We start from the raw sequence: 15,315 nt of genomic DNA on the forward strand, positions 1-15,315 counted from the left end.
AAGAAATCTCTAACACACAATCCAGCTAAGTAGGTCCAATTTCAAAAAAAGTTAGCTAGCCGACAAATCTAACTCAGTTAGGCAGCCTTCGGGAACCTTCGAGATGTCTCTCGTCCAAAATTCCTCAATGCTTGAAGACCAGTCTTTGAATAGTGCATGATGTCAGTGATGAAAAATGGATCCGAAATATAGGTCTTTTTTTGTACACAGGAAATGCCTGACGCATACCCCTCCGTCATGTGGGACTTACACCAAACTTGCACTACTACGAAATCCATTTCGTAAAAAATCGATACTACGAAATCGAACTAACGAATCGATACTATAAATACTACGAAATCCATCTCCTAAAAAACATAGGTATAATACCTATTTAGAACACTTACTATCTGTCATCATAATCTATGACAACCTCCGAGTATTTACCTGGTAAAACCGTAACTTTCGAATAAATTTTAGTATATAAGCAGGCTTCATTTAGAAATGAAAAAATCCCTATTTTATTTTTCAACGATTATAAACACAACTTTCATTCAAAAATAATAAGCTTAAATTCATTTTAAATAATATTTTGCGACGAAATGACGCGCACAGTCCTTCCGCCATGACAGTCCAGTGGACACTGAATTCCATAGAGCGCCTGCAAGAAAATAAATAGCACAGGAAGTTTTTTGGTTAGTTTTAGATTATTTAAGAAACGAAAAACATTTAGTATAAAACTAACAGTTAAAATTGATTGCTAAACCTAAACATATCATTTTCTGGAGGTTGGCTTCAAAGTATCAAGATGTTAAAGAAAACTTTTACAGAACAAGTTGCGAACAGCAATGTTTTCAACTTGGTTTTTTTTTTTATTGGGATAATGTATACTAAATAAAAAGAGGCCCTTATAATCTTCACAAACTGAAGTTTTTAATTGCATGTATTTAATAGCTGTTAATGCTTTAGAAAAATAAACAATTTACTTCAAAGTACAGCATTTTTGCGATTTGTCAAATAGCAATTACCATAAATTAGAAGCACATTTTTCTATGATTTATTGTTTTGGGGAGCACCAAGGCACCTTCCTCGGGCCTTTATGTTTAATTACAGATACAAATGACTTACTAACTAATTTTGGGCAGGTTTTATCCGATGTTTATCTAAATTGGTTGGGGTTATCAATGACTTGGGATTCGGTGAGAATTCGAGGTAATATTAAGAGATTAGAGATAACTGTTTTACAAAGTTATTAAAGTTTTACTTTAACTTTTCTTTTTCCTAATGTGAATTTTCGAAGTTTTCTTACCATGCTCTAATACTACTAAGTGTAGATTAAAAATTTATAACACCCCCGACAAGTGAAGGTTACAGTAACTAGAAAAAAGCTGATAACTTTCAAACGGCTGAACCGATTTTCTTGGATTATAGCTAAGAACGCTCTCGATCAAGCTACCTTTCAAACAAAAAAAAACCAAATTAAAATCGGTTCATTAGTTTAGGAGCTACGATGCCACAGATACACAGATACACACGTCAAACATATAACACCCCTCTTTTTGGGTCGGGGGTTAAAAAATAAATGTTTCTTGATAGCTTACCAAAACATAGAAGAACCTACTCCATGGTTTCTTTTTATAGTTATAGATTTTAAGGTGGTAGAACCTATTTCTTAACTGATATGAAAATGAAAAAATAACTCTATCGTTTTACGATTCTTTGGAATTTAACATCTTCAAAAAAATATACCCTTTCATATTCATCGACATGTTATCTGGAACCGGAAATAAGGTATTGTGCACCGAAACTTCATCGATATCGTGGACAAATGTTTGCTCAGCACTGGCACGATAAACCCGACCTTCAACTATCGACTGTCGACAAACACTGCTCCATGTCACGGCACTATAGGCCGAGAGATGGTCGAAGGATTCCCTTTTTTTGTATATAAAACTACATGATGCCCACGACTACATCCACGTGGATTTGGGTTTTTAAAATCCTGTGTGAACTCTTTGATTTCCCGGCACAAACAGATGCCTATGTCAATTTCCGGGACCTCTGAACTTAAATCGGTAACACGGATGGAAGAACCTTTAAGTATCCCGTGGGGACTCACTCATTTTCTGTGATAAAAAGTAGCCTATGCCCGTGCCCGGGATGTAAGCTAACATACTTTCACATTTATAATATTACAACGGATAGCAAGCAAACGAGCAGGCGGGTCACCTGATGTTAAGTGATTACCGCCGTCCATGAACATTTGCAGCACCAGAGGAACCACCGATGCGTTGCCGGCCTTTTAGGAATTTGTTGGAACGCCCTTTTGAGTACTTACGAGTCATTATCATCATCATCATCATTACCTCCCGACGACTTTTGATGACTTTCCTGGCGCAGCACTGTGATCTTAAATGGGAGGTCCTGAGTTCGGTTCCCGGCGAGGGCAGGAAAATTGCTAAATTATCTTTGGTTTGGACTCGTGGGAGGTTACAATCGTGGCTAGTTACCACCCTACCGGCAAAGTTGTGCCTATTTTACAACCTCACAAAACTTATCTGTCGTCTCCCACACTATAATCGTGCCACCAGTCAATATTGACCTGTCATGTCGTGGGACCAGTCAGTGTATTGATGTCTTTATTTCTGAGTGACTCTGACGACATGCGATGGAAATTACGGCTCTTATGCAACAGAGTTGGGCACTACAGGTCTTTAACTGAAATAAAATTTGAAACTATAAGCACATGAGTCGATATCTGTGCTATAGGTAAATCTATATAGTCCGTAAACAAGTGTAAATTAAAAATTTACAATTCCCCCGACAAGTGAAGGTTACAGTAACTAGAAAAGAGCTGATAACTTTCGGCTGAACTGATTTTCTTGGATTATAGCTGAGAACACTCTCGATCAAGCTACCTTTCAAACAAAATATTAAAATCGGTTCATTAGTTTAGGAGCTACGATGCCACAGACAGATACACAAATACACACGTCAAATTTATAACACCCCTCTTTTTGGGTTGGGGGTTGAAAATGACTTTTCACGCGCCATTTTAACTCTATGGGTCAACTGTCGTGTCATAAGTCTCAAAAGTACGTTTCATCTTTAAAATAAGGACTAAAATCGAAACCTTGTTAGAGCACGCTATGGAAAAGCTCTGAAGAGTGATAAAGACAAGAACACATTTTTTGTCTTTGTCACAGTTTAGCTTTTTTTTTGTTGGGCACAGTTGTCATCTGTGTTGTCATTGTCATCCCTAATTAATATTCCAGATATAGGTGCACTATAATAATTTTATCTCCACAATACATCAATAAATCATCGTTCAGACGAATTAATTTCAATTTCACTACAATAAAGTCACCAACAGAAATTATTAGCAATTAATTATCTTGTATAATCAGCACAGTAAACAAAAGGTTATTGTTAATTACCTAATGTTAACTTTAAATACCTACCAATACCAATATACTCAACCATATATTATAACATGCAAAGATTTTTATACATTTTTTCACAACATTAAGAGCTTTTAAAAATTATTTTTAGAGTTCCGTACCTCAAAAGGAAAAACGGAACCCTTATAGGATCACTTTGTTGTCTGTCTGTCTGTCTCTCCATCGTGTCTGTCAAGAAACCTATATCGGGTACTTCCCGTTGACCTAGAGTCCTAGAATCATGAAATTCTTATAGCATATATTATTATACAGGAATAATTAATCTGAAAACCGCGAATTGGTGGTTACATCACTTAAAAAAAATGTGTTTTCAAAGTAAGATAATTATACCAAGTGGGGTCTCATATTATGAAAGGGCTTTACCTATAAATTCTAAAACAGATTTTTCTTTATTTTTATGCATAATAGTTTTTGATTTATAGCGCCAAATGTCGGAAAAAATACCCGAGTACGGAACTCTCGGACACGCACTTGGCTGGTTTTTTTTTTTTGGGTTCCGTACCACAAAAGGAAAAACGGAACCCTTATAGGATCACTTCGTTGTCTGTCTGGTTGTTTTAATATGATGAGTGAAGACCCTCCATTTTACGCCAGGGGTCAAGATTCAAGAAGACAGTCTCAAAGATTTGCAAAGGAGCAATAAATGCCTGAATCATTTACGACGTAACTCATTCAGCTTTATCAATTGAGTTGACGGCGCAAATTAATTTATTAGATCGGGTCCCGGGTTCAATTCCCTGCTCGTGTAAAATTACAATTCTGACGTTGATTTGTAACTTTTGGCTTTCAATTGGAAATTACTTCGATACTTATTACACTGGAATTCTCAATAATTTCAACTCTCTACCTAGTGCGTTTCATGAGATACTAGCTGACGCCTGCGACTTCGTCCGCGTGGATTTAGGTTCTTCGAAATCCCGTGGAAACTCTTTGATTTTCCGGGATAAAAGTAGCCTATGTGCTATTCCAGGATATTATCTATCTGCGTTCCGAATTTCAGCTAAATCCGTCTAGTGGTATTTGAGTGAAGGAGTAAAAAACATACACACACACGTACACACAAACTTTTACCTTTTATAATATTAGTGTGACACTCCGCTGACAAATAGACGGACAGATGGACGGATAGTGTAGGCTTAGTAGATCCCATTGGCATCCTTTGGGTACGGAACCCTAAGACCAAGTGCGAGGCCTCACGCATCGAGGGTTCCGTATTCAGGTTTTTTTTGGCATTTTGGACGATAAATCAAAAACTATTATGCATAAAAATAAATAAAGATCTGTTTTAGAATGTACAAGTAAAGTCCTTTCATATGATACCCCACTTGGTATAGTTCACTTACTTTGAAAATTGAAAATACTAAATAATATATTTGTTCACGTACACATTTTAATTTTTTTTTGTGATGTAACCACAAATTCACGGTTTTCGGCTTTTTCGCTCTTCTTATATGACCTACCTACCTGCCAAATTTTAAGATTCTAGGTCAACGGAACGTACCCTATAGGTTTTCTTGACGCCCGGACAGACAGACAGACAAGGAAGTGATCCTATAAATGTTCGTTTTTTCCTTTTGTGGTACGGAACCCTAAAAATGCAGCAGAATACGGAAATAGAGTACCTACGTTTCAAAAAGCCAGGAGCTAGTAAAATTTTATTCTAAACTGATACTAAGCTCTTCTATTTGACGTGAGCGAGCTTCAGGCGATCGATAGGACAGCATACAATATTTGCTGTACTAGTGTTGTCCCTGAGGATATCGCTAATGGATATCGATATCGACAAAAAATTGATTTGTCTGATACGAACCGCTATGTTGAATGCCCTTCAAGCCTTTACCTTCAACCCAAGATTGGATAGGCATCTTCTCTCCTTCATTTTTTAACCCCCGACCCAAAAAGAGGGGTGTTATAAGTTCGACGTGTGTATCTGTGTATCTGTCTGTGGCATCGTAGCTCCTAAATTAATGAACCGATTTTAATTTAGTTTTTTTTTTGTTTAATCGAGAGTGTTCTTAGCTATAATCCAAGAAAATCGGTTCAGCCGTTTGAAAGTTATCAGCAGCTCTTTTCTAGTTACTGTAATCTTCACTTGTCGGGGGTGTTATAAATTTTTAATTTACACTTGTTGGATGTGTTATAAATCCACCAACATCGATATTTCCCACAACGGACAACCCTACACATATGAACAGCCAATAAACGTGACGTGACAGTTACACTATTATTAGCGCCGCCATCTTTACGACGAAATAAAGCTTTATTTTACGACGTGTGCTTACTCGGATGGGTTTTGAGATTTTTTGAAAATAATTGGGGAATTTTGACAGCGAGGATAAAGTGTTTAGGATTTCAAGTACCATTATGATTTATGACTAAACTTTAAGGGATTTAAAGTGTAAACTTAGGTCTTAGTCTGAAATAGACAGGGTTGGAAAAAACCGGCCAAGTGCGAGTCAGACTCACGCACTGAGGGTTCCGTACTCGGGTATATTTTCCAACATTTTGCATGACAAATCAAAAACTATTATACATAAATATAAGTAAATAAAAATCTGTTTTAGGATGTTCAGGTAAAGCCCTTTAATATGATACCCCACTTGGTTTAGTTATTTTATTTTGAAAATTGAAACATATTTTAATTTTTTTTTAAATTATGTAACCACAAATTCGCGGTTTTCAGATTTATTCCTGTACTTGTGCTATAAGACCTACCTACCTGCCAAATTTCATGATTCTAGGTCAACGGGAAGTACCCTATAAGTTTCTTGACAGACAGACAGACAGACAGACAACAAAGTGGTCCTATAAGGGTTCCGTTTTTCCTTTTGAGGTACGGAACCCTAAAAAGTTTCAAAAACATTTTTGTTTACGACGGAATTAAAAACAAGTTTAATTAGAACTTTTTTTTAAACATCTAGGAATAGGCAACAGGCCAACCTGGAAATAGGTAAGTAAGATATATACCAAGTGGGATATCATATGAAAGAGCTCTACCTGTACATTCTAAAAGAGATTTTTATTTATTTTTAACCCCCGACCCAAAAAGAGGGGTGTTATAAGTTTGATGTGTGTATCTGTGTATCTGTCTGTGGCATCGTAGCGCCTAAACGAATGAACCGATTTTAATTTACTTTTTTTTGTTTGAAAGGTGGCTTGATTAAGAGTGTTCTTAGCTATAATCCAAAAAAATTGGTTCAGCCTTCAGCCGTTTAAAAGTTATCAGCTCTTTTCTAGTTTTCTTGTAGAAAAGAAGGTTAGATAACCGTTAGGTTCATAATATTATGTCAATTGACAAATGTCAAGCTGTCAAGATGGACGTTGCCTAAATACATAATTATTTATTTGAAAAGATTTGAAAATGATGTTTTGGAAAACTCGGATACTTTAGATAGAAGGCGCGGAATAGTCCAAGAAAATTAGTTCAGCCGTTTGAAAGTTATCAGGTCTTTTTGGTCCTTAACCTTCACTTGTCGGGGTGTTATAAATTTTTAATTTACACTTGTTATGCATAATATTTTTGATTTATCGTGCAAAATATCGGAAAAATACCCGAGTGCGGAACCCTCGGTGTACGAGTCTGGCTCGCAATTGACCAGTTTTTTATTTGTTAATATTATTATCAATCAGTCGGGGAACATTTTCTACAATATCCATGTCTAATTAAAATTTAATATAGACGCTACTAAATCCCAGGTAAAGACTGTATCTCCGTGATTTTAATTTGAATCATTAATGGGTCATAAAGTATATTTTATTGCCTTTAATGACTCGGCCGCTCCACGGGGAGCCTTGAATAATTACTAATTTATACCGAGTGATTCCATAGTGGTTTAAAAATGAAGATTCTAAGCCTATTTAGGAAAGATGGGGGTGGAAATGGGGGTGGAATCGGAACGTAGCGCCACTGATGTCTTCGAAAAACCCTGAAATTATCATAATTTATGTCTGTTCATAGCTATAGCTTAGTAGCTTAGTGGTTAGAACGTCCGGCTCCTCTTCGGAGGTCGGGGGTTCGATCCCGGGCACGTACAACTAACTTTTCAGTTATGTGCGTTTTAAGTTCACTTGTTTTAACGGTGAAGGAAACATCGTGAGGAAACCTGCATGCTTGAGAGTTCTCCATGTTCTCAAAGGTGTGTGAAGTCTGCCAATCCGCATTGAGCCAGCGTGGCAGACTATGGCCTAAACCCATTCTCATTCTGAGAGGAGACCCGTACTCAGTAGTGGGGCGGAAATGGGTCGACCGTGATGTCTTTTCGTATCACCACAATACCACAGTTCACTACAGTTACGGATCTTCTAACTAAACGTTGAGACTTCGACGTCACTGGCAGGCGTCAAATGTTAGTACATTTGACGCCGGTAGCCGTAAGGTAGCCCTATTTTATGGTTCCGTACCTCATAAAAGGGAAATCGGAACCCATATAGGATCACCTTGTTGTCTGTCTGTCCGTCTGTCGTGTCTGTCAAGAAAACCTAAGGGGTACTTCCCGTTGACCTAGAATCATCATAAATCACACTAATATTATAAAGGCGAATGTTTGTATGTGTGTGTGTGTGTGTATGTTTGTTACTCCTTCACGCAAAAACGGATTCACGAAAATTCTGAATGGAGATAGATAATATCCTGGATTAGCACATAGGCTACTTTTTATCCCGGAAAATCAAAGAGTTCCCAAGAGATTTCGAAAAACCTAAATCCACGCGGACGAAGTCGCGGGCGTCATCTAGTCATATATAAAAACAGGTACACAATTGCTTGTGGTCTTGATAGGACCGCCTTCTCTTCGAGAGATCGGGGGTTCGATTTCGGGCACGCACCTTTTCGGAGTCATGAGCGTTTTAAGCAATTAAATATCAAAACATCGCAACCTACATGCCTGAAAGTTCTCTAAAGTTCTCAAAAGTGTGTAAAATCTGCACTTAGCCAGCGTGGTAGTGGCCAAGTCCTTCTCATTCTGAGAGCAGCCCCGTGCTCAGTACTGCGCCGGCGATGGATGTTGATACATGATGTAACGCATTTGGTTGCAATGACAGCATGCAGATGTAGCGATCGACAATTAGTGCTTGAATGCGCCAAACATATCACAGCTTGTCTAGATAGCCCGCTAGTGAGGGGAACACTATCGATATCATAAAAATCGATACTCCGGCTTGCATTTGAAAGAAAAGCTTAAATTATTTTTTACTAGCTAATGCCCTCGACTTCGCAGATTTAGGCTTTTGAAAATCGCGTGGGAACTCTTTGATTTTCCGTGATAAAAGTCACTTTTCGTCAGAGTTACACATCCAAAAAATCACGCCGATCCGTTGCTCTGTTGCGACGTCATTGAAGGACAAACCAACAAACTATTATTCAGATGCAGCGTTAAGCGTTTGACTGCGAATGCACCAGGTGAGATTTCACCTGGTGGTAAGTGATGATGCAGTCTAAGATGGAAGTGAGCTAACCTGGAAGGGGTATGGCAGTTTATTAAACCCCGTACCCCTTGGTTTCTACACGGCATCATACCGGAACGCTAAATCACTTGGCGGTCTGGCTTTACCAGTAGGTGGTAACTAGCCACGGCCGAAGCCTCCCACCAGACCAAACCAAGCCCAAGTGCTTTCAAAATCTATCACGTGCTCGGATGACCCACACTACTGAGAAAAACCAGCAAGAAACTCGGCGGTTGCTCTTGAAACTAGTGAGAATTCCACATCTGAATATGTCTAAGTACCTACTAAAGGAAACCTGTTGAAAATACACAATATTTTAAGTAGTTGCCTGTCTTTACAAAAAAATTGGTGGTAAGTATTAAATATTTTGAATGATTGAAGAAAATTATTACCATTCTTAATAATTATTTACTGGATTGTTAAAAATATAATGCTTACCACCTTGACCTGGTAAGTTTGACGTGTTACTAGTTAATTTGCAACGGACTTATGTAAGAACCAACGTTTTAACACAGAACGAGATTTTATCAATTTTTAAAGCTAAACTTTATTTTGAGAATTAATTGCATATTTAAGTAGACTTAATGATTTCAGGAAACATAAAAAAATATGTTTTTATGGTTAATTTTTCAACTGTGACTTTCGCTACAATAGACCAATAAGTAAAACAATTTTTGACTGGTTTTTCCAAGGATTATCTAGACTCTAAAAGTCAACTAAAGTCTAAACAATCATAAGTACGGGTGGTGTTTGACTATAACACACACACACACATACACACACACACACACACACACACACACGCACACACACACACGCACACACACACACTAGAGTGAGGGAACACACACACACGCACACAAGAGTGAGGGAACTCTCGATTAGATCCTGAATCGACGATATGTCAAATATTAGACTATGGCGACGTAAAATCAAAGGAAAATAAGGCTACTTTAAGGCTACCTTCGTCAAATGTACTAACATGTGCCTGCCAGTGACGTCGAAGCCTATCAACAGTTCAAACCGTGGGATGCATGTATGTTTTCTCTATAACGTAGATAGATAAGAAAGGATTTTTAGAAATTCCACGATACAAAGTCAGGACAGCAGGGCGATTCAGAACACTGTATTCGATAAGTTATCGTACGATAAGATGTATTTTCAATTGAAAAATACATCTTATCACACTTCACATCACACTAATATTATAAAGGCGAAAGTTTGTGTGTATGTTTGTTACTCCTTCACGCAAAAAGCACTGGACGGATTTGGCTGAAATTTGGAATGGAGATAGATAATATCCTGGATTAGACTATTTTTTATCTCGGAAAATCAAAGAGTTCCCACGGGATTTCGAAAATCCTAAATCCACGCGGACGAAGTCGCGGGCGTCAGCTAGTCGTACGATAACTTACCGAATCGAGTGTTCTGAATCGCCCGGCAGGTCAGATAGCTGGATTATGATTTAAATAAATAATTTGTCATCTTCATAGCGTGGGGTGTGGTTGTACAACTTATAATCAATCATATGTGTGACAGCGCGCGGAGTTCGCATGACAGAATATCGATAACATTTCACTCGGTAGGTACATCACTAGTGCGCGCCGCTGCAGCGGGAAGATAACCTATTCAAATAGTGATGCGCATTCAATCTACATAAATTATCGATTAAGGCGCTTGCTCAAATACAGATAATGGTATCGAGAGCTGGTGGAATGTATAAAATACTTTAAAAAAGATTAGTAAGTACCTACTTATTTATTTTATTTTAGTTTTGTAATTTAATTTCTTTTTTAGTTTTAATTTAGATTTAAGTTTATTTTCTAGAATTGTAAATTATATTATGTTACGTAATAAATGTATGGAACAATAGAGAATAAAAAAAAAAAAGATATTTTTATTTAATTATTTATTTTATTACTAACTTATGCTTCGTTCGCGTGGATTTAGGCTTGTAAAAATCCCGTGGGAACTCTTTGATTTCGCAGGATAAATAGTAGCCTTAATATTTAAAACTCTGAGACGCCTGGCCCGAGATGGCCCAATCACGCCGATTATCAATTATGTCGTCGACATTCCATCTACACGCACGAAACGTTTTGCGTCTTCATTCCTCATACGCATGGCTAAGGTTTGGAATACTCTTCCGCGATCAGTGTTTCCTACCAATTACAATCCGGGTATCTTTAAAACAAGAGTGAATAGGCACCTTCTAGGTAAACGCGTCCCATCTTAGACCACATCATCACTTTCCATCAGGTGTGATTGTGGTCAAGCGCTTACCTATAGTGAATAAAAAAAAATCACATATATTATACCTAATCGTTTCATAGCCTACATTTGCCACCTACCAGCCTGCCAGTGTAGGTGAAGTCTCAAGGATTCGTTGCAAGTTTACCTGTGGCTTGCGGTTACCATAACTAGGCATAATAGGTATTGACTGATTCTGTGATAAGTTATTATGCCTCTAATGACCCGGCCTCATTAACAGCCAACAACGCGATGTTCAACGGCGTTTCCCGTTAAACGTAGATAATCCACGATCAACGTACAACGGCATTCACAATGCCGTTTGGCGTTAGACGATTTTAGGCCAATCAAATTGCCATTAGACGTTTACCTTTCAAGTTCACTTAGTTTAACGCGTTGATTATCGCGATAATTATGGCGTTGTTGGTCATTAGCGTTAATCTTAATGTAGCCGCAACATAACACCACGTCTTCGAATGATTAATTATCAAGTTCCACATCAAAAATTTCCACCAGTTGCCCGACTATAATGTTTGAGTAGCTATGCGTACATATTATTGTGGAGGGAGTGGGAGGTGCCTAATGGGATTTAATTTAAATTCAATAGTGTTTTATGTTTAAGTGAAAGCAATCACCACTTTTATTGGCAATAAACTTTTAACGAGTAGTTTTGAAACGATTTTGTAGTTTTGAATACAAATACATACAATTAAATGTGTAACGTATTAACCAGAAGTTAGACCAGCCAAATGTAGCGTGTTGGAAAGAGCTACTGCTGAGTTTTGCTGGCTTTTCTCAGTAGAAGCTTCTTTCCGAACAAAAAGAGCATAAGAGATACTTCTAGCTGTCCTAACTACTACTACTAAACGCTGCGATTCCCGGCAGGAGTATGGAATTTTATAATTTCTCTGGTCTGGTCTGGTCTGGTGGGAGGCTTCGGCCGTGGCTAGTTACCACCCTACCGGCAGAACCGTGTCGCCGAGCGATAGTGCGTTCCGGTACGATGCCGTGTAGAAACCATAGGCATATGGATTTATTGAAAACTGTCATATCCCTTCCAGGTTCGCCCGCTTCCATCTTCGATTGCATCATTACTTACCACCAGGTGAGATTGCAGTCATGGGCTAGCCTCTATCTGAATTTTAAAAAAAACTACAATACAAGCCACAAGGCTTCCTTATTTTGCCAAGGGACCTTAAAAAGGTCTCCCAATTATAATTTCCGTCGGCCGCATTCCGTTAGAAAAAAAAAATTGTTCTCATATAATTTCCTGTCAGGTTCAAACTTCAAGAAAAAACAGACAGACATAGAACAAGTATCTAAGATAAGAAAATAATAAGCAGCATTCTGCATCAAATCTGTAAGTAATTTCCTGTCTAGACTCGAGGTGTCTTCAGGTTTTTAACCCCCGACCCAAAAAGAGGGGTGTTATAAGTTTGACGTGTGTATCTGTGTATCTGTCTGTGGCACTGTAGCGCGTAAACTAATGAACCGATTTTAATTTAGTTTTTTTTTTGTTTGAAAGGTGGCTTAATCGAGAGTGTTCTTAGCTATAATCCAAGAAAATCGGTTCAGCCGTTTGAAAGTTATCAGCTCTTTTCTAGTTACTGTAACCTTCACTTGTCGCGGGGGTGTTATAAATTTTTCATTTACACTTGTATGTCAATAAAAAATCCGTTGGTGTTATCATGCCTACGAGTATGTATCTAAGTAGGTACCTATCATACTACGTGATGCCCGCGACTTCGTCCGCGTGGATTTAGGTTTTCTAAAAATCCCATGGGAAATCATTGATTTTCGCGGATAAAAAGGTTCCTATGGCAATTTCCTGGACGCAAGCCACCTCTGTACCTTTTACATGAATCGGTTAAACGGATGAGCCTCTAAGAGTCCTGTGGGAACTTTTCGATTTTCCGGGATAAAAATAGATCCCGACTAAATTGCGAACCTCCTCCTTTATTGAAGTCGGTTAAAAAATGGCCTATGTCCGTCCCCGGGACTAAGGTACCAAATTTAATTTAAATCGGTTCAACTGTTGGGCCTTGAAAAGCTAGCAGACAGATAGACAGACACACTTTCGCATTTATAATATTGAGTATGGATAGGAGTGTACGATTCCCACGAAAAATGAATTTAATATACATACTTAGATGTTTGTATTGCTACAAAATACAAATAAGTTTATATACTGTAGATAAAAAAATGTACACAGAGATAAAAAATTCGCGAAATGTGGTTTGTCGCCAGAGATGGATATGATTGCTACTTTGAAATCATTTTCGTATGGTGAAATTTTGAGCCTCAATAACTCAACCGGTAAAGGAGTGGGCTGAAAACCGAAAGGTCGACGGTTCAAACCCCGCCCGTTGCACTATTGTCGTACCTACTCCTAGCACAAGCCTGACGCTTAGTTGGAGAGGAAAAGGGGAATATGTATTAGTCATTTAACATGGCTAATATTCTTTTATTAAAAAAACTTCACTGTACTTATTATTCACATGCTACTTTTAACAGAAAGTAATTTTTCAAATTTCGCACTTCCAATTGGGATGATGCCTATGTCAACAAGTGTACGTTAAAAATTTAAAACACCCTCGACAAGTGAAGGTTACAGTAACTAGAAAAGAGCTGATAACTTTCGAACGGCTGAACCGATTTTGTTAGATTATAGCTAAGAACACTCTCGATCAAGCCACCTTTCAAACAAAAAAAAAAACTAAATTAAAATCGGTTCATTAGTTTAGGAGCTACGATGCCACAGACAGATACACAAATACACAGACACACAGATACACACGTCAAACTTATAACACCCCTCTTTTTGGGTCGGGGGTTAATAAATGAATAATGAAAAGGCTTTTCACGTGATTTTTCACATGCTACCTGTGCAATGACGCATCTCTATTTATTTTGTCTCATGAATATATTTAAACAGATATACTAATATATTATTTACTTACTAATTGGATGAAATAAAAATATAATCCTATTTCGCAACTTCATTGGTTTCTAATATTTTGTTTGCTTGTGATTGACAGCTTTTACACGAACTGTTGGTTCTTCTAAGGCCTCATTCGCACGAGAGCTTTTTTAACGCGCACTTTGTATGTTCAGCGCAACGCCGGGTTTTAACGCAACGCTTTTTTAACGCTCGTGCGAATTAGGACTAAGGGGGAAATCTATAGAGCGCACTCTAACTAGACGTAAGACAGTGTTAAAACGAGACAGAGGTATATCTCTCACATAAATCTGTCTCGTTTTAACTCAATCTTAAGTCTGAGTAAAGTCTGTTCTCAGCCTAAGAGCGGTTACGCACTCATCCGATCCCAGTTCGTGAAAATACGGATATAAAAAAAATTGTTATTTTAACAATTTACCAATTTCGACCATCAAAAGGAGTACAATTGTACTACTTACCTACTTTGAATAAATGATTTTGACTTTGACTTTGACTTTGAGGATATCGGACCGAACTCGGCTATTGCTTACGCACTAATTCGATCTCTGATCCAAATCCAAGCTATGTGGACATCTTTGACATAATATATGTATCTAGGTATTGTTATTATTTCATTTATTATGCTTATTAATATAATTAATTGTTCATTTATACATATACAATATAATTTTACTACTAAATAAGATTCTGTGTATTGCGTAATATTTCTAGTATCCAACAAACCTAGATTCTCTTTTCACCAAAAGTTGCCAGATGGTTCTCGGTTTTCGGACTTTTCCCTTGTGCTATAAGACCTACCTGCCTGCCAAATTTCGTGATTCTAGGTCAACGGGATACCCTACCCTATAGGTTTCTTGACAGACAGACAACAAAGAGATACTATAAAGGTTCCTCTTAGAGGACTCTCTCCGTCACTCGTTTTCACTCGTTTCATACAATCGTAGTTCCAATTTCATTTGAATACTAAGCAACCAAAGTCCATGAAATTTTGCAGACATATTCTAGAAACTAATATCTATGTCTGTGGTTTTCTAGATTTCTGTTAAAATATTCGGTTTCAAAGTTACGCGGTCTTAAACATTCACATACAAATCTTTGAGCACCTGTAATTTTAAAACTACATATTTTTAGAAAAATCTAAAACACCACAGACACAGATATTAGTTTCTAGAATATGTCTGCAAAATTTCATGGACTTTGGTTGCTTAATATTCAAATGAAATT

This window comes from Maniola jurtina, chromosome 26 (genome assembly GCF_905333055.1).
Source record: "Maniola jurtina chromosome 26, ilManJurt1.1, whole genome shotgun sequence".
Classification (NCBI taxonomy): domain Eukaryota; kingdom Metazoa; phylum Arthropoda; class Insecta; order Lepidoptera; family Nymphalidae; genus Maniola; species Maniola jurtina.